Genomic DNA, 15,259 nt, shown 5'->3' on the forward strand with positions numbered 1-15,259 from the left:
CCCGCGGGGGCTCCGGGCGCTGCCGCAGCTCCAGCCCGGCCCTGCGGCTCCGCGGGCCCCGAGGCCGGACACTGCAGCCCGCGGCGTCCCGCCGCCCCCAGAGCCGCCGCCTGTCCCCGGTCCTGCTCCCCGTTCCCGCTCCCCGTTCCCGTCCCCGGCGCCCGTACTCACATCCCCGCCTCCGCCGGGTCGCGCAGGGAAGCGGCGGCCGCGGCTCCGCCCGGCGCGGGGCGGGCGCACGGCGGGCTCGGGCGGGGCCGGGAGCGGCACCGCGGGCACGGCGCTGCCCCACGGCCGTGCCGGAGTGTGCTAACACCAGCTTACACATGGGAATCGGCGGGACCCTCGCCACGGACGGCGTAATGCAGAAGCGTTTGTAACGCAGGCGGCGTTTGTAAAGGGAAATGAGAAGTCGCAGGACAAGCCGCTGGTGTAATGTTGGGGGAGTTAGGAAAACTCAACGTCAAGGGCCTCAAGGTGATGCCGCACTAACGGTATCTTTGGATAGGAAAATACGAGCCTCCCTCGTTATAAAAAAAAAATTAACAGTTGATACCAGTAGGTCCTAGCAGGTCTGCAGCAAAATGAGGAAAACAAAGGTGAGAGAGTGATCTTACCTAACAGCAGCAGAACTGTTGCTGACTTTGACAGGTCAGGATTCACCCCAGGGACAGCTTCACTGAATTCAAGCACACAAGAAAAATAAGCTAGTTTCAAATCAAAAGCCAATTTCTAAGCGTAGTTAACTAATCCTGCCTGAATATATACAAAAAGCGTTTCTTACACAGTTGTACAGCTAAATCAATAATACCATGAAAAACGGTCCATCAATAGGAGTAGTATCTATCAACGCTGGGTAAATGCCCAGAAGCACTATTTCTCTGGAGGAGTAATGTCTCTTTATGAGAGTCCCTGATAAATGTCTTTCTTCGTAAAATATGCTGGCTTTAGCTTGGCATTCAGTTTTGATGGATGCCTGGGCTTCACCTTGGTATTTATTTAGCAGCAGGAGACTTAGACCATGAAAAACATTCTATCCCTTTGACATTATCTTTTAATTAACATTTCTTTTGTTCTGGCCCTTTGTGTGCTCACCTCAGTATTCCTCCAGCACATCTACCTTTTCTTCCTTGTTCCTGACTAGTTAGTACTCGGAACTTGGGAGTTTGAGTGTTTGGTTAATGAGCTACAAACATAGCATGTTCTTATTTCATTTTCATTTAAATTAACTATTACTTAAATTAAAAATCAACTGCCAGACTAGTTTCTGTATTTCTTGGACGTCATAAATTGTTTTGGAATACTTCCAGGGATGGGGATTCCACCCCTGCCCTGGGCAGCCCAATGCTTGACGACTCCATTAAGAAATTCTTCCTAATATCCATCCTGGACTTTCCCCTGCACAGCCTGAGGCCGTTCCCTCTCCTCCTGTCCCTGTTCCCTGGGAGCAGAGCCCGACCCCCACCACTGTCTCCTCCTGTCAAGGACTTGTGCAGAGCCACAAGGTCCCCCCTGAGCCTCCTTTGCTCCAGCCTGAGCCCCTTTCCCAGCTCCCTCAGCCGCTCCTGGGGCTCCAGACCCTTCCACAGCTCCGTTCCCTGCCCTGGACATGCTCCAGCCCCTCAAGGTCTTGTCCTGAGGGCCCACTGTAAGAAGTTGTGAAGTTCTGTGATGGTGAAATTAGTTAAACATGATAAATGGTGAAACAGGATAAGGGATTTTCCCTATCAAGAAACAGTAAAATTATGACCTAAAGTCAGTGGTAGCAGATTCATGACACAAAGAAAGTTGGGACTGTGGATCACTGACATAACCTCTGGGTTCCCTGCCTACAGATGAAGCAGTGCGATACCAAATTAAGAGCTGATACAAACTCACAGTATTACTTTAACTTCTTTGAAAATTTCCACTTACTGCCTGGAGCTGGAATGGCACAGGAGTTGGGATAACCCCAGTAGATCTGACCAGGCCTGACATGTGCAGCTCTCCTCCACTGCACGGAGGCAGCTTAGCTCCCTCCAAAGTCTCCCTCCTCTCTTGTCATGACAGCCTGTCCTCTGTAGAGGAAAAAAGCAGTGTGTGAATCAGCTCCTTTTGGTTCGGCCATGAGATGCTAAATAGGCATCATTAAAGGGCAAGGCACCTTCAAGACTGACACAAAAGCCAGTCACTAATAGTTTGCCTTCAAACCTCTCTTAGTTGAGGCTTTTAAAACAGGTAACATCAGAAAATCTGTCGATAAAATCAGGAATTAAATACTTGTAAAGACCCATATAGAAAACAGATTTTTTTATTTACACTGGGATTTACTTTTCCTATAAAAAAATTGAATAGTAACTCATTACATGACTTTCTACAGTAGTATAATTGGTGTTTTTCAAACAGGAAATAATTTTTTGAGAGCCTGTGCTACTTTAATCTCTTTGATCCTGGGGCCTTTGATCTGCCATGAGGTGAGATGACTGAGATCAGGCATTTTCTTTGGTGATGTGTTGAAAATGTGAAATTACCGATTCCTGTAATCCATCAGAGCAGAAAAAGCTCTGTGCTTTTTATAGCTCAGAAACTGATACAGCTTTCTTCCCTTGCTCAGAGCCACTGGAAATGGAAGGCCTGAATATTCCTAAAATATAAGATTCTTTTCCTTACAGTGTTATCTTCACTCTAAGTAGCCAAAGGCTGTCTCCCTCTTGGAATTACACCTAACTGTAATCCTCACTTCTTAACAATTTGGCATGATCCACAAACCACTGCTCTATGCATTCAGTGCAGTTTTCAAGATGAGGATGTGGGCTATTGCAACAGAATTCAGATGATACAAACCCCAGCAAAGGTTTCTCCAAAACAGTCTTTAAATATCCATTTCAGATTCACTGGAGGGACTTGGCTCAGTGCCTTGAGCTGACGACCAGCGGAGGAAGCCATGAGACTCGATTTACTCTCATACACTGTAAACACCTGCAAGTCAGTATCAAACTGGAGAAAATCGTTTTTAATACAATGAGGTACTTTCTGAGGCAAAAAGGTTTTCAAACAAGTGATTCATTTGCAGTCCCTTCAGAGGTGCAGTCTGCTACTCTCTGGCTGAATATGAGCACAGGGGGGAAGCACAATTAAGTTAATTAATAACACATTGCTGCATCAGATTAATCTCCAAATTAATTTGTAACCATTCTCCCAGAGCATACTTATAAATGTAGGTATGATATATAATTTTTGCAATTTCATTACCAGTTACAGACACAACCTGAAGTCTGGTACTGTTATCTATCAAAATAAACAGGATTGTGCATAACACATACAGTTTTCAATCCTAAGAACAACCAGATTCACTGAAATTGTTTTCATCTAATAATCAGTGTGGTCAGCTGAGAACATTTAGTTGATACTTGAGCTATTCTGATTTTTAAGTGCTTTGATAATCTTAGTGATATTTAGTCTATTTATAATATGCAAGTGGTGAAGTGGGTTGGGGTCAAAGAGTTGAAGGCCTTCAGCTGAAATTCCTCACTGGTGCCATGAGGTGGTCACAGGTTTAGATAGGGATGTCTTGTGATAACCAGATGGGGCATTTTATTTCTTCTCAACTGTCACGCCACAATTTAGGCACAAATTATCAGATAACTGGCACTCAGACTGTATTAGGCATTTTGAATGAATATGAACGTTTGTTGTTGGTTTTAGCAAACAGGCAGCTGGTGCAATCCAGTTCCTTATGCCTGACATCCCTAACCCAATGCTTACTTTGCTGAAAGTGATGTGATGATGATGAGGAGACACCATGGTAAAGTGGAGTTGAATAAGGCCACACAGGGTCCCACATAATAATCCTACGCTGCATTGAGCCAAACTGTGGATATGGAAAGGAGGAATTGAACTCTTACATGAAGCATTTCAAAAGAGAAGCTGCACACCTGGAGGATGTTGGGGATATTCAGTGTTTATTTTTAAAGAGTGAAGAACAGTCCTCCCAGTCATGGTGATCAAATTCCCTAAAGAACTCCCCAACAGTATTTTTAAATCCATTTTTTAGTCACTTTAAACAACATTTTTATAATTTTGACTTTATTACTATTGATCCAGAACTGGATGTACTACTCATAGAAATTAGAAGAAAGAGACAGGATTCTGCCACAGTGCTTGCTCTGCTTTGTGCCCAGGAAACTCTTCAGGAAGCCAGGGATCTATGAAGCAAAGGTAATCCCCAGCAGCAAGAAAAGAAAGTGCCAGAGAAGAGCCTGCATTGGCTCTGAGTAGCTACAGCAGGACTCTGCTTGCAGCATAAGCAGCAGCCAAACCATTTTCTTCATAAGGGACCCCATCTCTTGATCAGTGAATTTTAAGTTTAGTTCTCTTTGCTGTGGCCAGGTGTGTGGTTTGCATGCTGGCATTACCTAAGCAGGCTGGTTTCTCTCTTTGCAGATGCCAGTTTATGTCATGGGCATCACCAGCAGTCAGACTCCTTTCTCCTTCGGCAGTGCCGTGCCGGGGTTAACGTTCCACTGGTCTGTCACCAAGAGGGACACTCTGGATGTCAGGACAAGGCACAGTGAGGTAAAGGGGGGGTGTGTGCAGTGCACTTGTGTGCGCACCTTGGGAGAAGGAAGCGGCCGCGTCAGGGCAATGCAGAGGACGTTGCTGCCTCCAGTGCCTCAAAATCCAGGCTCAGTTGTCAGCACAGGGTGTGGTACTTCCTCGGTGCCACTGTCTGGGCTTTCCGTGAGTCAAACTTTAATCCCTTTCTTCTGGCCAAGGCTGCTTTTCAGCTTCCTGCAAACTACAACTTTGCAGTGGATGTTTATGGCAGAGTAAAGGGAAGAACAGGCCTGAAAGTTGTAGTCAAGGTCCTTGATGCTGCAGCCAACCAGTTCTGCAACATGGCAAGGGAGCTGTCCGATGAAATCCAAATTCAGGTAGGATGATTTTCTTCACAGTTCATTTTTAAATATGCATTTCAAAACTGGACTAATGTCTCTATTTGAAGTCAGGAATCTGAAATGCAAAGGTGTAGCTCCAGCTTTGGTTTGTCTTTGAGCCCATACTGTTGTTTTTTTTATTCTATAGTGCTCCCCATTTGGGCTCATTCAGTTCATGGGCTCATGGGGGCAGGGTTCTTGGGGATATAACTTTTTTTGAGCATATTTCTGCCAATGTAAAGGTAATTTATTTTTAATTGATTGAGCTGAGATTTGGGGATTTTGCATTTGCTGCTGAATTTTCCCCCTGTTCACTTACTGCTTGTTCCTGAGTGTTTGCTCCCCTGAGAGGGAGAAGAGCTGCCAGGAATCTGTGTCTATTCCAAAGTCAGGTCTTATGCGAGTTGAAATGTCTTTCTGAGTTTCTCAGGTAACCAAACAGTGCCAGCTCAGACCCAAGCCCCAGTCCCTTCCCATCCAGCAGGCACTTTGGCTCCTTAGCAGGAGCAGGATCTGGTGTGTGCCAGCAACAGCAGGTTCATCACGTGCTGGTACAGGCACGAGAGGTTCTTGTTTCAAAAAATAAAACAAGCAAACCCAAGCAGCGAGTAGTGAAAGCAGCGAGCCGATGGCCTGAGGGCAGCCCGGGTTTGCTGTCCCTGAGCACCCGGGCCGGCGGCTCGGCGGCACATCCCGTGTTCCTGGAAGTGCCCGTGTTGGGCACTGCGGGATCGGCTCAGGGCAGAGGCTTCCCCTCCGGAGTTGCAGCGCTTGGGCAGGGAACGCCGTCGCCAGAAGTTTTTCCCTCGGGAATTCGAAGCGAACCCTGGCACTGAGGCGCCGGCTCGGCACGGCCGCTGCTGCTGCAGAGGGCGGGGGCTGAGCTGTCCCTCAGAGCTGCGCTGCTTCGCCTCAGCTCATGGAGCAGTCAGCGCTGCAGTTTCTAACACAGTCCGGGCTTTATCTCTGATGTGCTCCTGCACGGCTCTGTGCTCTGTCACGGAACTGTTGCGTGCTGTAAATCGCCCGTGTTCGGGCAGCGCCCTCAGAGCCGCTGAGGGGAGGCGGCCGCCAGGGCCGAGCAGTGCGGGCTGTCCAGAGCCTTCCCCCACCTCTTTCTGGCTTCTCATTTCTCATTAAAATGTCCTAGTACAGAACGGAGAAAGCCAAAAGTGTCTTACTGTGAACATTCGGGGTTTTTTTCAATCTATCAGACCCGGAGTGTGGCAAACGGGAATGAGGAGTCATTTAAAAAGTTCAGCTGTGATCAGCAATTAGTGTCCATGAGGGTTAAGAATAAAGAGGAAACTTCATATTAAAAGAAAATACTTGAAATTCTGGGCGAGTTGTGTTATTTATGTGGAGGGAGGGGATTGATCCCTGAGGGGGCAGGAGATCTCACCTCTCAAACAGGCACTGACAGGAAAAAAAACCCCAGAACCTGAGTATTATTAGGAGTTGGAGAGTGCTATTGCCATTTTTTCAGTGTCTCTCACTAACCACTAAAGTCAGCCTCAGGCCTGCTGTGTATTCTCTGAGGCAGAACTATGGAAGGACAATCTCTGCCCATCTCATGCTTTTTGGTCAAGTGGCTCAGATTTCTCTCCTGGTTCCTGTACCTGATCACAGTTACCAGGAGGACGCTCACCTGTGGCAGCAGACACAGAGTGCTGAGGAAAATGGGATCAGTTAGAACTGCACATTCCCTCATGCTTTCCCTGTGAGCTGATGCAGGGGATGAGGGGGAAAGTGCTGTCTTCCCTGAGCACCAGGAGCAGTTTTGTTGCCAGAGGCTGCAGGCAGAGCAGGGAGTGCGTCTGAGCCTCCACACACAGCGGCTGGTGCTGTGGCCAGATTTTTGAAAATTCGAGCCCTGCAGAGTTGATCTACCATTTTGGGGCAGGCCATGGGGTCACTCTGCTGTTTTGGGGCAGGCTGTGGGGTCACTCTGCCGTTTTGGGGCAGGTCCTTTGGTCAGTCTCCCAGTTTGGGGTAGGCCATGCAGTCACTCCACCATTTAGGGGCAGACCATGTGGTCACGCTCCTATTTTGGGGCAGGCAATGGGTCACTCCACCCTTTTCAGGGAGGCCATGGGTCCGTCCCCCATTTTGGCACAGGCCATGCGGTCACTTCACTGTTTTGGGGCAGGTCATGGGCTGGCCGCCACCTTTTCACTGAGGAGCAAGAGTCTGACTAAGGCTCGAGGGGTTGGAGGGTGGGGCAGTGGCCATCCCCCCTACACAGAGCTCACTCTTTCCTGCCCCACCACTTCCCACGGCGTTGTTTTGGGGCAATCAGTCGTTCCTCTGGTCCCCTACACATACACCCTTGAGTTATATGGCTACTGTGAGAGAGACAAAATCTGCCTCTTGGAATTTGGCATAGCTGCAGGAGTTTGTAACTTTACATCTATGTAAAAATTGTTCTAGTTGAGTGTGGTGAACCAAAATATGCAATCTCATTTACTCCTTCTGGACTCTCCCCATTTGAGAGTACTATCAACCTTGTCTCTTGAGAGTGAGCGTAATTAGGACCAAGGCTTTGCATCAAATTGCTCACTGATAATGTGCTGTTTAGGGGTTGCCTGAGGTTGGCACTCTGTGGTTGCCAATCCATAGGGGCTCATAGGTAAGATTAATGAAAGTAAAATTTAAGTGTTTGCATGTCAGACATCCTTGAGTGTGCCCTAAACCAGGGCACCTCGAATGAGCTGTTGTGAACTGTGCATCTCAGTTATGGTTAAACCATCCTCTCTTTTGTACAGTTGTTGTGTTTATTGTAATTTCTTCTGAAAATTGTTATTCCAATTTACAATCTTAGTATTTTTTCCTCCACTCTTGGAAGAGAGTGGCCTGAATGGCCTTACTTTCCCCACTGAGTTTTAAAATCGGCACAGGCTCCATTGTTCACTGGTGCATTTAGTTGTATTAACATCATTATTTCTACAACTATGATTACTACAATTTTTCTGGCTTTCAGAAATGTTGAGATCTGTTCACTAGTGGGGGGTCTTGGACGGGTGGATGCGACAGAAAAAGAAGTTAATTAGTCTTCAACAGACCATGGTTTGAATTACATGCAATAGATAATGTTTCAGGGCACACTCTTGAATAATGAGGAGAAAACAAACTGTCTGTGTGTTTTTTAACAGCCTGTCTTCTGGCAAGCTGTTATTGGTTTATTTGAATATTTGCACGACTGAACAGTGGCATTTGGTGAAAAAGAAAACTACCTAAATATCGTTCTGGTTTTTTTTTTTTCTTCTGAATGGATTTATAAGGAGATAAAATCCAGTATTTCCCTCTCCACAGTGCCAAATTAAGCCAAATTAGAAGCCACCTTCACTAATCCCATCTGAACACTTGCAGTATGCTTCATTCATTTAAATTGCCAAGACAACTAAGCCTTAGGGGAGGCATCTTCTTCACAGTTTCAATTGTGTTTCAGCTGAAAGCCAGAGGCATGACATCAGTCATCACTGATTACTTCTATTCCACTGTAAACGCTCCATTCATTTGGTGTGATGCCAGGGTCCTCCGGAGAGTTCCACAAAACCTCACTGCATGCTTTGGACTCGAGGTGAGCTAAGAGATACCTGAAGTTACAGATAGTGAAGAACAAACTCCCTAGCAAATACCTCACTCCAGAAATGGAGGATCGTGAGTTTTCCTGGCTGGGTTTGAAAGAAGCTGCAGGTGACATTTACAGAGATTGTTGCTGTCTCCTGGCAGTGCAATATGCTTTGGGTTTCACTGCCCTTCCTCTTTCCCTCTTCCTGGAGTGCTTGGACAGAGCTGACTGCCTGCCAGTGATGCAGTCAAGGATAGGGACTGTTTGGCCCTGGCAGCATACACTCTAATTTGACCTCTCCAGAGAATGTTCATCCTTCCTGGTGCCTGAGTAGTTCACCCTCTTGGTTAATTATTAGACAATCACATTTGTCTCCTCTTTCCATAAACCAGGACACAAGCTATAGCAGGGAGAAAGGGAAGGAGCAAAAGGGGTGAAGGACAGTTCTATGTAAACATAAGACTTCAGGAATCTCCTTGTTTTTCAGTATCAGATATATAAGCTGTTGGTTTATTGATCGAAAAGTAAAGCCTTACACTTTACAAAAAGCTACATTTCAGCAGTTTGCAAAAGTGTATCTGTTTATTTCAACTTCATCACTCCCTTTATGGAGCTTTCAGCATAATTTTTTTAGTGGAATAGAATTACAGTCCCTAAAGCTAAGCAGGTGCAACAACAGATCTGAAAGAGAACTCCAGAAAGGTCAAACAGAATGTGTTCTGTGCTCACAAAAAACTACTCCATCTTATTGCAAAGCTATAGAATGGATAGTGTAAAGTGGGGTTGGTTTTCCTTGTCTGTTTCCTTGTCTGTTTCCTTGTTTGTTTGTTTTTTAATTTGGGGTTTAAATTTAAAAAGCAGGGCTATTCATTATTTATACAGAAAAATCTCATTTGTCTTCTGCTTTTCACCAAGTGCTTTCCAATTTAGAAAGGATCATTTGATTGTAATTAAACCAAATGTTAGTGAATAATTCAGTATATTTTTTTCTTTTTCCCATCCTATTCATTAGTTAGAGCCAAAAGGCTCCAACTTTCAAATAATAACAAATCTTTAGTCAATAATTAGTAATAATTAAAGACTCAAAGCTGTTATAGCAGCTAGTTAGGAACAAAGAAGATTGTGTTTGTGAAATGAGAACTAATAAGGAAAAAATTAATTTCTCATCAACTTAAATATTTCTAAAAATGTAAGCGTTCATACAGTGTACTCCTGGGAATCTCTTTGTAATTTTATTTGATAAACACAGAGCTAAAATTGGCATGCTTGTGATTAATTTACACTATTACATAAAAATATGGGGAGAATAATTCACAGAGAGAAACTGCATGCTGCAGAGTTGCTTTAAACCTTTTTTCCTTTTTCTATGAATTATATCAGATACCTAGTTACATAAATCAGCATGGCACTTTGGCAGCTCTTACAGTCTGAAGTGCTTAAAGGATTTACAAATTTTAAGTAGAACTCAGTGATTGTAAAATTAGCCAATATTCGGCTATATGAAGAACCTTCTATTTTTATTCCTTCACAACTCTTCACAAACCTCTAACATGAGAAAAGTTAAGAAAAAAATTAACATTCTAAACTAAAAGTAATCTAAAATGAGAAAAAAAATTTACAAATTGCATGAAAACCTGTTGACAAACACTGTTCTGCAGTTTTGGGTCCGGTTTAGTACCAGAACTCTAAAGGACTGTTTGGCACTTGCGGTGGAGGAAAAGTTAAAATTGCAATTTTCTGCTGGAGCAGAGTTCATCTGACAAAAATCTTCAGTCCTGTAGGATTCCTGTGCCTCCAGGGTAACTGATCCTGGCTCCAGCCACAGCATGTGTGATGCCCTTGAAATTCCACAGGGATTCTCCTGTCTCTTATCACCTCCTTGGTAGTTCTGTGCAGAGAACTGATCTGACAGAGTGAGAACTTACTCAAAAGGACCCAAAACCAATGAGAAAGGCAGATGGGGGAGAAAGGAGAATACAAATATGTTCCCAGGATCGCCAGAGGAAACATTTCCAAATAACATAAAACCTGGTGTGGCCACGCTGTCAGCTCGTGAGGAGAAATAAAATGGCCGATGGATGCTGATGTGCTCAGGGCTATCAGACGTGAATGAAAGAAGACTGATGACATCTTGTGGGGAGCAGCTCTTCTCTGGGTGACAGGACAGAACAGTCACCCCAATATCACTGAATGCACTGAGCTCAAAAATGGAAAGCAAAGGGAGGCAAATGACCTTCACAGGTTCCACACAAGCCAGCATGAGTTCTGACAATGGGCTTCCAGCTTCCTGCCCCAGCAACAAAATACACCTGACAATCGATTCAGGAACTGCTAGAGACATCACCCTCTCCTGTGATAGGTTTCAGATGAGATGGAATGACCCTGGCTCATTGTAAAGTTCAAAGAAAAACAGGAACAAATGTTTTCCCACTGTATTTTGGGTCTTTTCTAGGCTGTTTCTTTCTGTATTCCACCACCTTATTTGTCTTTTGAGTGCTGCTGGGCATTGAGACGAGTCTATAATTGTGCTGGGTGTTCTTTTTCCCTCAGCAGTTAGTGAGAAGTTAGAATAGGGCTCTGAGTACAGGCAGTTCAGATTTGCCATTCTCCCGTGCTCTCCTCTGCATTTGTCAATGTCTGAGTTTCATCAACCATTATGCTGCCAGTTTGTCTAGGTCTGTTCCCATGAAGTTCATCACAGCCTTCTCTTAGGAAGATAAATAATTTTGTCATCTGCAAATCCTGCTGACCTCATTTTTCTGTTCTACACCTCATTTCTGCCTTACTGGATAATTAATGAGTGTATTAAATGCTAACTACAGTCCAGATCCTTGGGACATACTAATATTAACCTCCTACTGAATTGAAAGCTGACAGCCTAATGAATTAAACTGTTTGCATGAGAACAACAGTGTTGACAGTGAAAATCAGGATGACTTGTGATTTACTCCTAAACTGAAGAAGAAACCAAACCAAAACCCCTCCCAAAACTTTGCAAGTGCAAGTACCTGCAATTTTCACTGAATTTAATTATGGGTCTTATGAAAAAACAGACTACTTGAGGAAAAAGCATATCCAGTTTAAAAAGGGGGAAATGCCACTTCTGTATTCCTGTTTCCTTTGCTGTTTATGGAATCACTGAACTATAAAACAGTACCTTAAGCATTTTCCCCCCATGAAACTGCTAAAAGTGCCTTGGCTAGAATATCCTTGGAACATCAATGCTTGTTTAGGTATTTGATCCAGAGGGGACAAGGTAAGCATTTCTAGCTAATCAAGCCTGAAGTAAAAGATGAACAAGATGAACCAAACTGATGACTACTATAGCTATAATCATGCTGGCAGAACGTGCTGCCTTGTCAAAATCATTTAGATTTTTCTGGAATATCAGAAAAATTCCCATATTTCTCTGACACTTTGGTATCGTATCTGTAGTGGATATTTCTGAAAGCAAAAAATATATTTGGAACAAACATCACCAAGCCATATAAAAAAGGGCAGTCTCCTAGTGTTCTGCCACTGTTACAAAAACTAATATATTAAAACTTAGATGTGTTATAAACATCAGCAGAAAGTCTAGAGTTATTCCTGGAACTACAATACTAGAGCATCTAAAAAGTGTGTAATTTATACAGCAGCTTTAAAATACTCTAATTAGTGTCTTCCAAGTACAAATCATCTTGTTTGAACTTTGTCCCAAAGAAGAGGCAGAGGAATACAAAAAATTATAATGAATATTCACATGCTCTTGAAGTGAACCACCTTCATGCATGAACATTTTCAGAGACCAAATTTTCTTAGCACAAACCTTCACAGAAAGTGTACAGGTGTAATAATGCATTTAATTAAACATGTATTAAACTAAATCTGTGTTACTAAGCTAATAGGTGTTTCCATAGGAAAGCATAAAGTTCTTTGGGAAATCTGCCTTGTTTTACTAAGGTTTTCAATAGGTTCTATCAAAGCAGATTCCTTTATTTGAGTTAGAAGAGTTTACAAAATGCCTGACCTTTAAAATCACCATCCTGTGCCTCACTATCTGCAATGAATTTTTCTCAGTGACGTTGTATTTAACCTTTTTATTTGTTACAAATCTGCAAACTCACATCAAAGACAACTTTTTTGCTTCATAAATTAATATAATTTTTCAATATTGAATATTCCATTCCCCACAGTAACTTGATTGGTAGATGGCCTACTTGGAAAAGTGACCCTGAAAGGATTTTAGGAGACAAAATAGAAATCGGGTCACCTGAGTGCAATGTGTACACGATCTGTTATATTCTGTGGTGTATTGCAGCACCTCCTGCTTTCCCACTAACATTCTTCTGCAGGAGGTGATGCCTCCTTTGAAGGACTTACTGTAGACGTAACAGAATGTTAGGTTTCTTCAAGGTTCACAGGAGGAGTTGAATTTTTAGTACTTACATATATATTAGAATGGAAAAAAAAAATTTCTTTTGAGTGAAGAAATGTAATTTTACAGTTGAAATGCACACGTTCTAGTGTCAGTGTAGATGGAGAAGTCTTAGAACCTTGTTGTATAGGTACAGAACCCTCTAGATCACTGCCAGTGCCAAAATAAATGAGATCAGACAACTTCTACATGAAGAGAATGGGAAAAATAGAAAAGATGATGGGATTCTGTATGTTGTCCCATGTTGGTGTTTAATGCATAAAATATAGCAAACAGATTCAGAACTATTAATGTTTAAAACAGACTCAGAATTATTTTACTTGACTGCCCACTTAAGATTTGTGAGGTGTACATAGCATAATTTGCAACCAAGTAACCTTGAAAAGACCAAATTCACTTTTGTCAGTACTATTAACTAAGTCTTTGAACATATTCACATGCCTGCTCATAAATTGTATTCATTATTTTCAGGATTTAAGACTGCTGTGTTCTCCTAAATTTCCCTGATGTATTTAAAGCAGAAACAAAGGTTGGGATTTTTGTTTGTTACTTGTCTCATCTTCTGCATTCTCCTCACTCCTTCATTCATTGAGTTGTTGGGTGAATAGCTCATTAATGTGATTTCTATCTGTGTACAAAGGCACAGGGCAGAAGCACTGTTATGTAACAGCTTGAAAAGACACCTATAAATAACCTCCTTTAATAACCATAAATTTACATTAGAAAGGTAGATAAACTCTGAAGTGAAAACCATTTATTTTTATCTGATGCTGCTATTTCATAATCTGAATGTTATCAGACTCATCCTGCATAATTTAGTGGGGTCTTGGAGTTTTATACCATCTGGGAAAGTCTTGCATATCAAATGGATTTATCCAATAGGAACAGGGATCTGAAGAGCTGCATTTCTCTGTGGGGACTCAGTCGTACCTGGTACACATGGAAAACTCCCGGCAGCATTCCTGGCAGAGGAGGCTATGCAAAGAAAGGCAGGTTTGGCTCTTATTTTACCCATTTTCTAAACACAAGGGCTCTTGTTTCAGTAACCTGAAGGATATCAGCCTTGATCAATTTTAAATATTCCTTGACACCATTAACCGCCTGCCTTAATTTTGGACATTTTCTGAATTTATGCCTTCCTTTGGCCTAACACCTTGGAAGGAAAATCCTGGCAGGCATAACCAAAATGTTCATTTTTATAGTTGCTGTCAATCCATCATCACCCCTGTGGAAAGCAGTAGTAAGGCTGAGAGGATGTTCTCATAAAACCTTCAAGAGGTGTATGAAGATACAAAAGTCTAATACAGTAAATTGAACGTGATTACTGGTAGAGAAAGTGATAAAGAAATAACTGAAAAAGGACTGTTTATGTACTCTGTAAGTCTCCAATACCCATTGTGAAGTAATGCAGTGTAATACCTCCTCTTACAGTTCAATTTCTGTAAGCAGCAGGAGCAGCTGAGCAGAGACAAGAGACAAGCGGGCACAAGTGGAGCAGCAGCCTGACAGGGAGGAAGGAAGCTGACCACCTTTCCCAGTGATTTTTGCAGGACGCTGTTCTGCTCTGCAGCATAAACACAGACAGCATCAGTCAAAAAAAGAGGCCCATCAGTGTTATTCTGCTCTATAAAGTTACTATTCCCAGACCACCTTCTTTGTCAAGTCTATTGACCTGCCCTTTTCATCTCCTCCTCGGCGTGGTGTAGGCAACTCCCCATTCTTTTCCCAACCAGAGCTTCATCCCTACAGGAACAGGCTTTTCATTAAATGTGCTTGTCAGTCATTCTTTAGCCTTTAAATCAAATATTATTTTATTTGAGAAGTTCGAGAGTGTGATAATGGATAATATTTTTCATCATTCTACTGGGTAACCCCTGATTCTTTCAGCTTAATGAAACTGTTCTTACAAGTAAATTGTCCATAATGCATTCAGCTGCTGAAGCTTCACACAGCTGGCCCTGTGCTGTTAACACACAACTACAGAGATACCTGCAAGGGTCAGGATTGGAGCTTTAAGATAACCCTCTGCACCTCATTGCCTTAGCATTTTGCTGAAGTTTCACCTTCTAAGTTGCATTTATTCAGAGTTGGTTTTGTTTAGTGTTGGGGGGGTTCTTTTGTTTTGAATATGAGTGTTTTAAAATATTTTAAATTACTCAGACATTTAAAAATATGAAATGCCTGAAAATTAAGCCAGGTGTTTCTTGTTCAGATGGTCCATCACTGTGCCATTCAAATGTTTTCTTTCTTGAACAAGGATTTCAAAGTATTTCACTGCCAACAGATCACCTCATAATATATTGATACACGGTTTTTCTAGCTTTATGAAAAATGTATTTCCCCCATAAATTGATA

This window comes from Coloeus monedula, assembly GCF_965178545.1.
Source record: "Coloeus monedula genome assembly, chromosome: 11".
Lineage (NCBI taxonomy): Eukaryota > Metazoa > Chordata > Aves > Passeriformes > Corvidae > Coloeus > Coloeus monedula.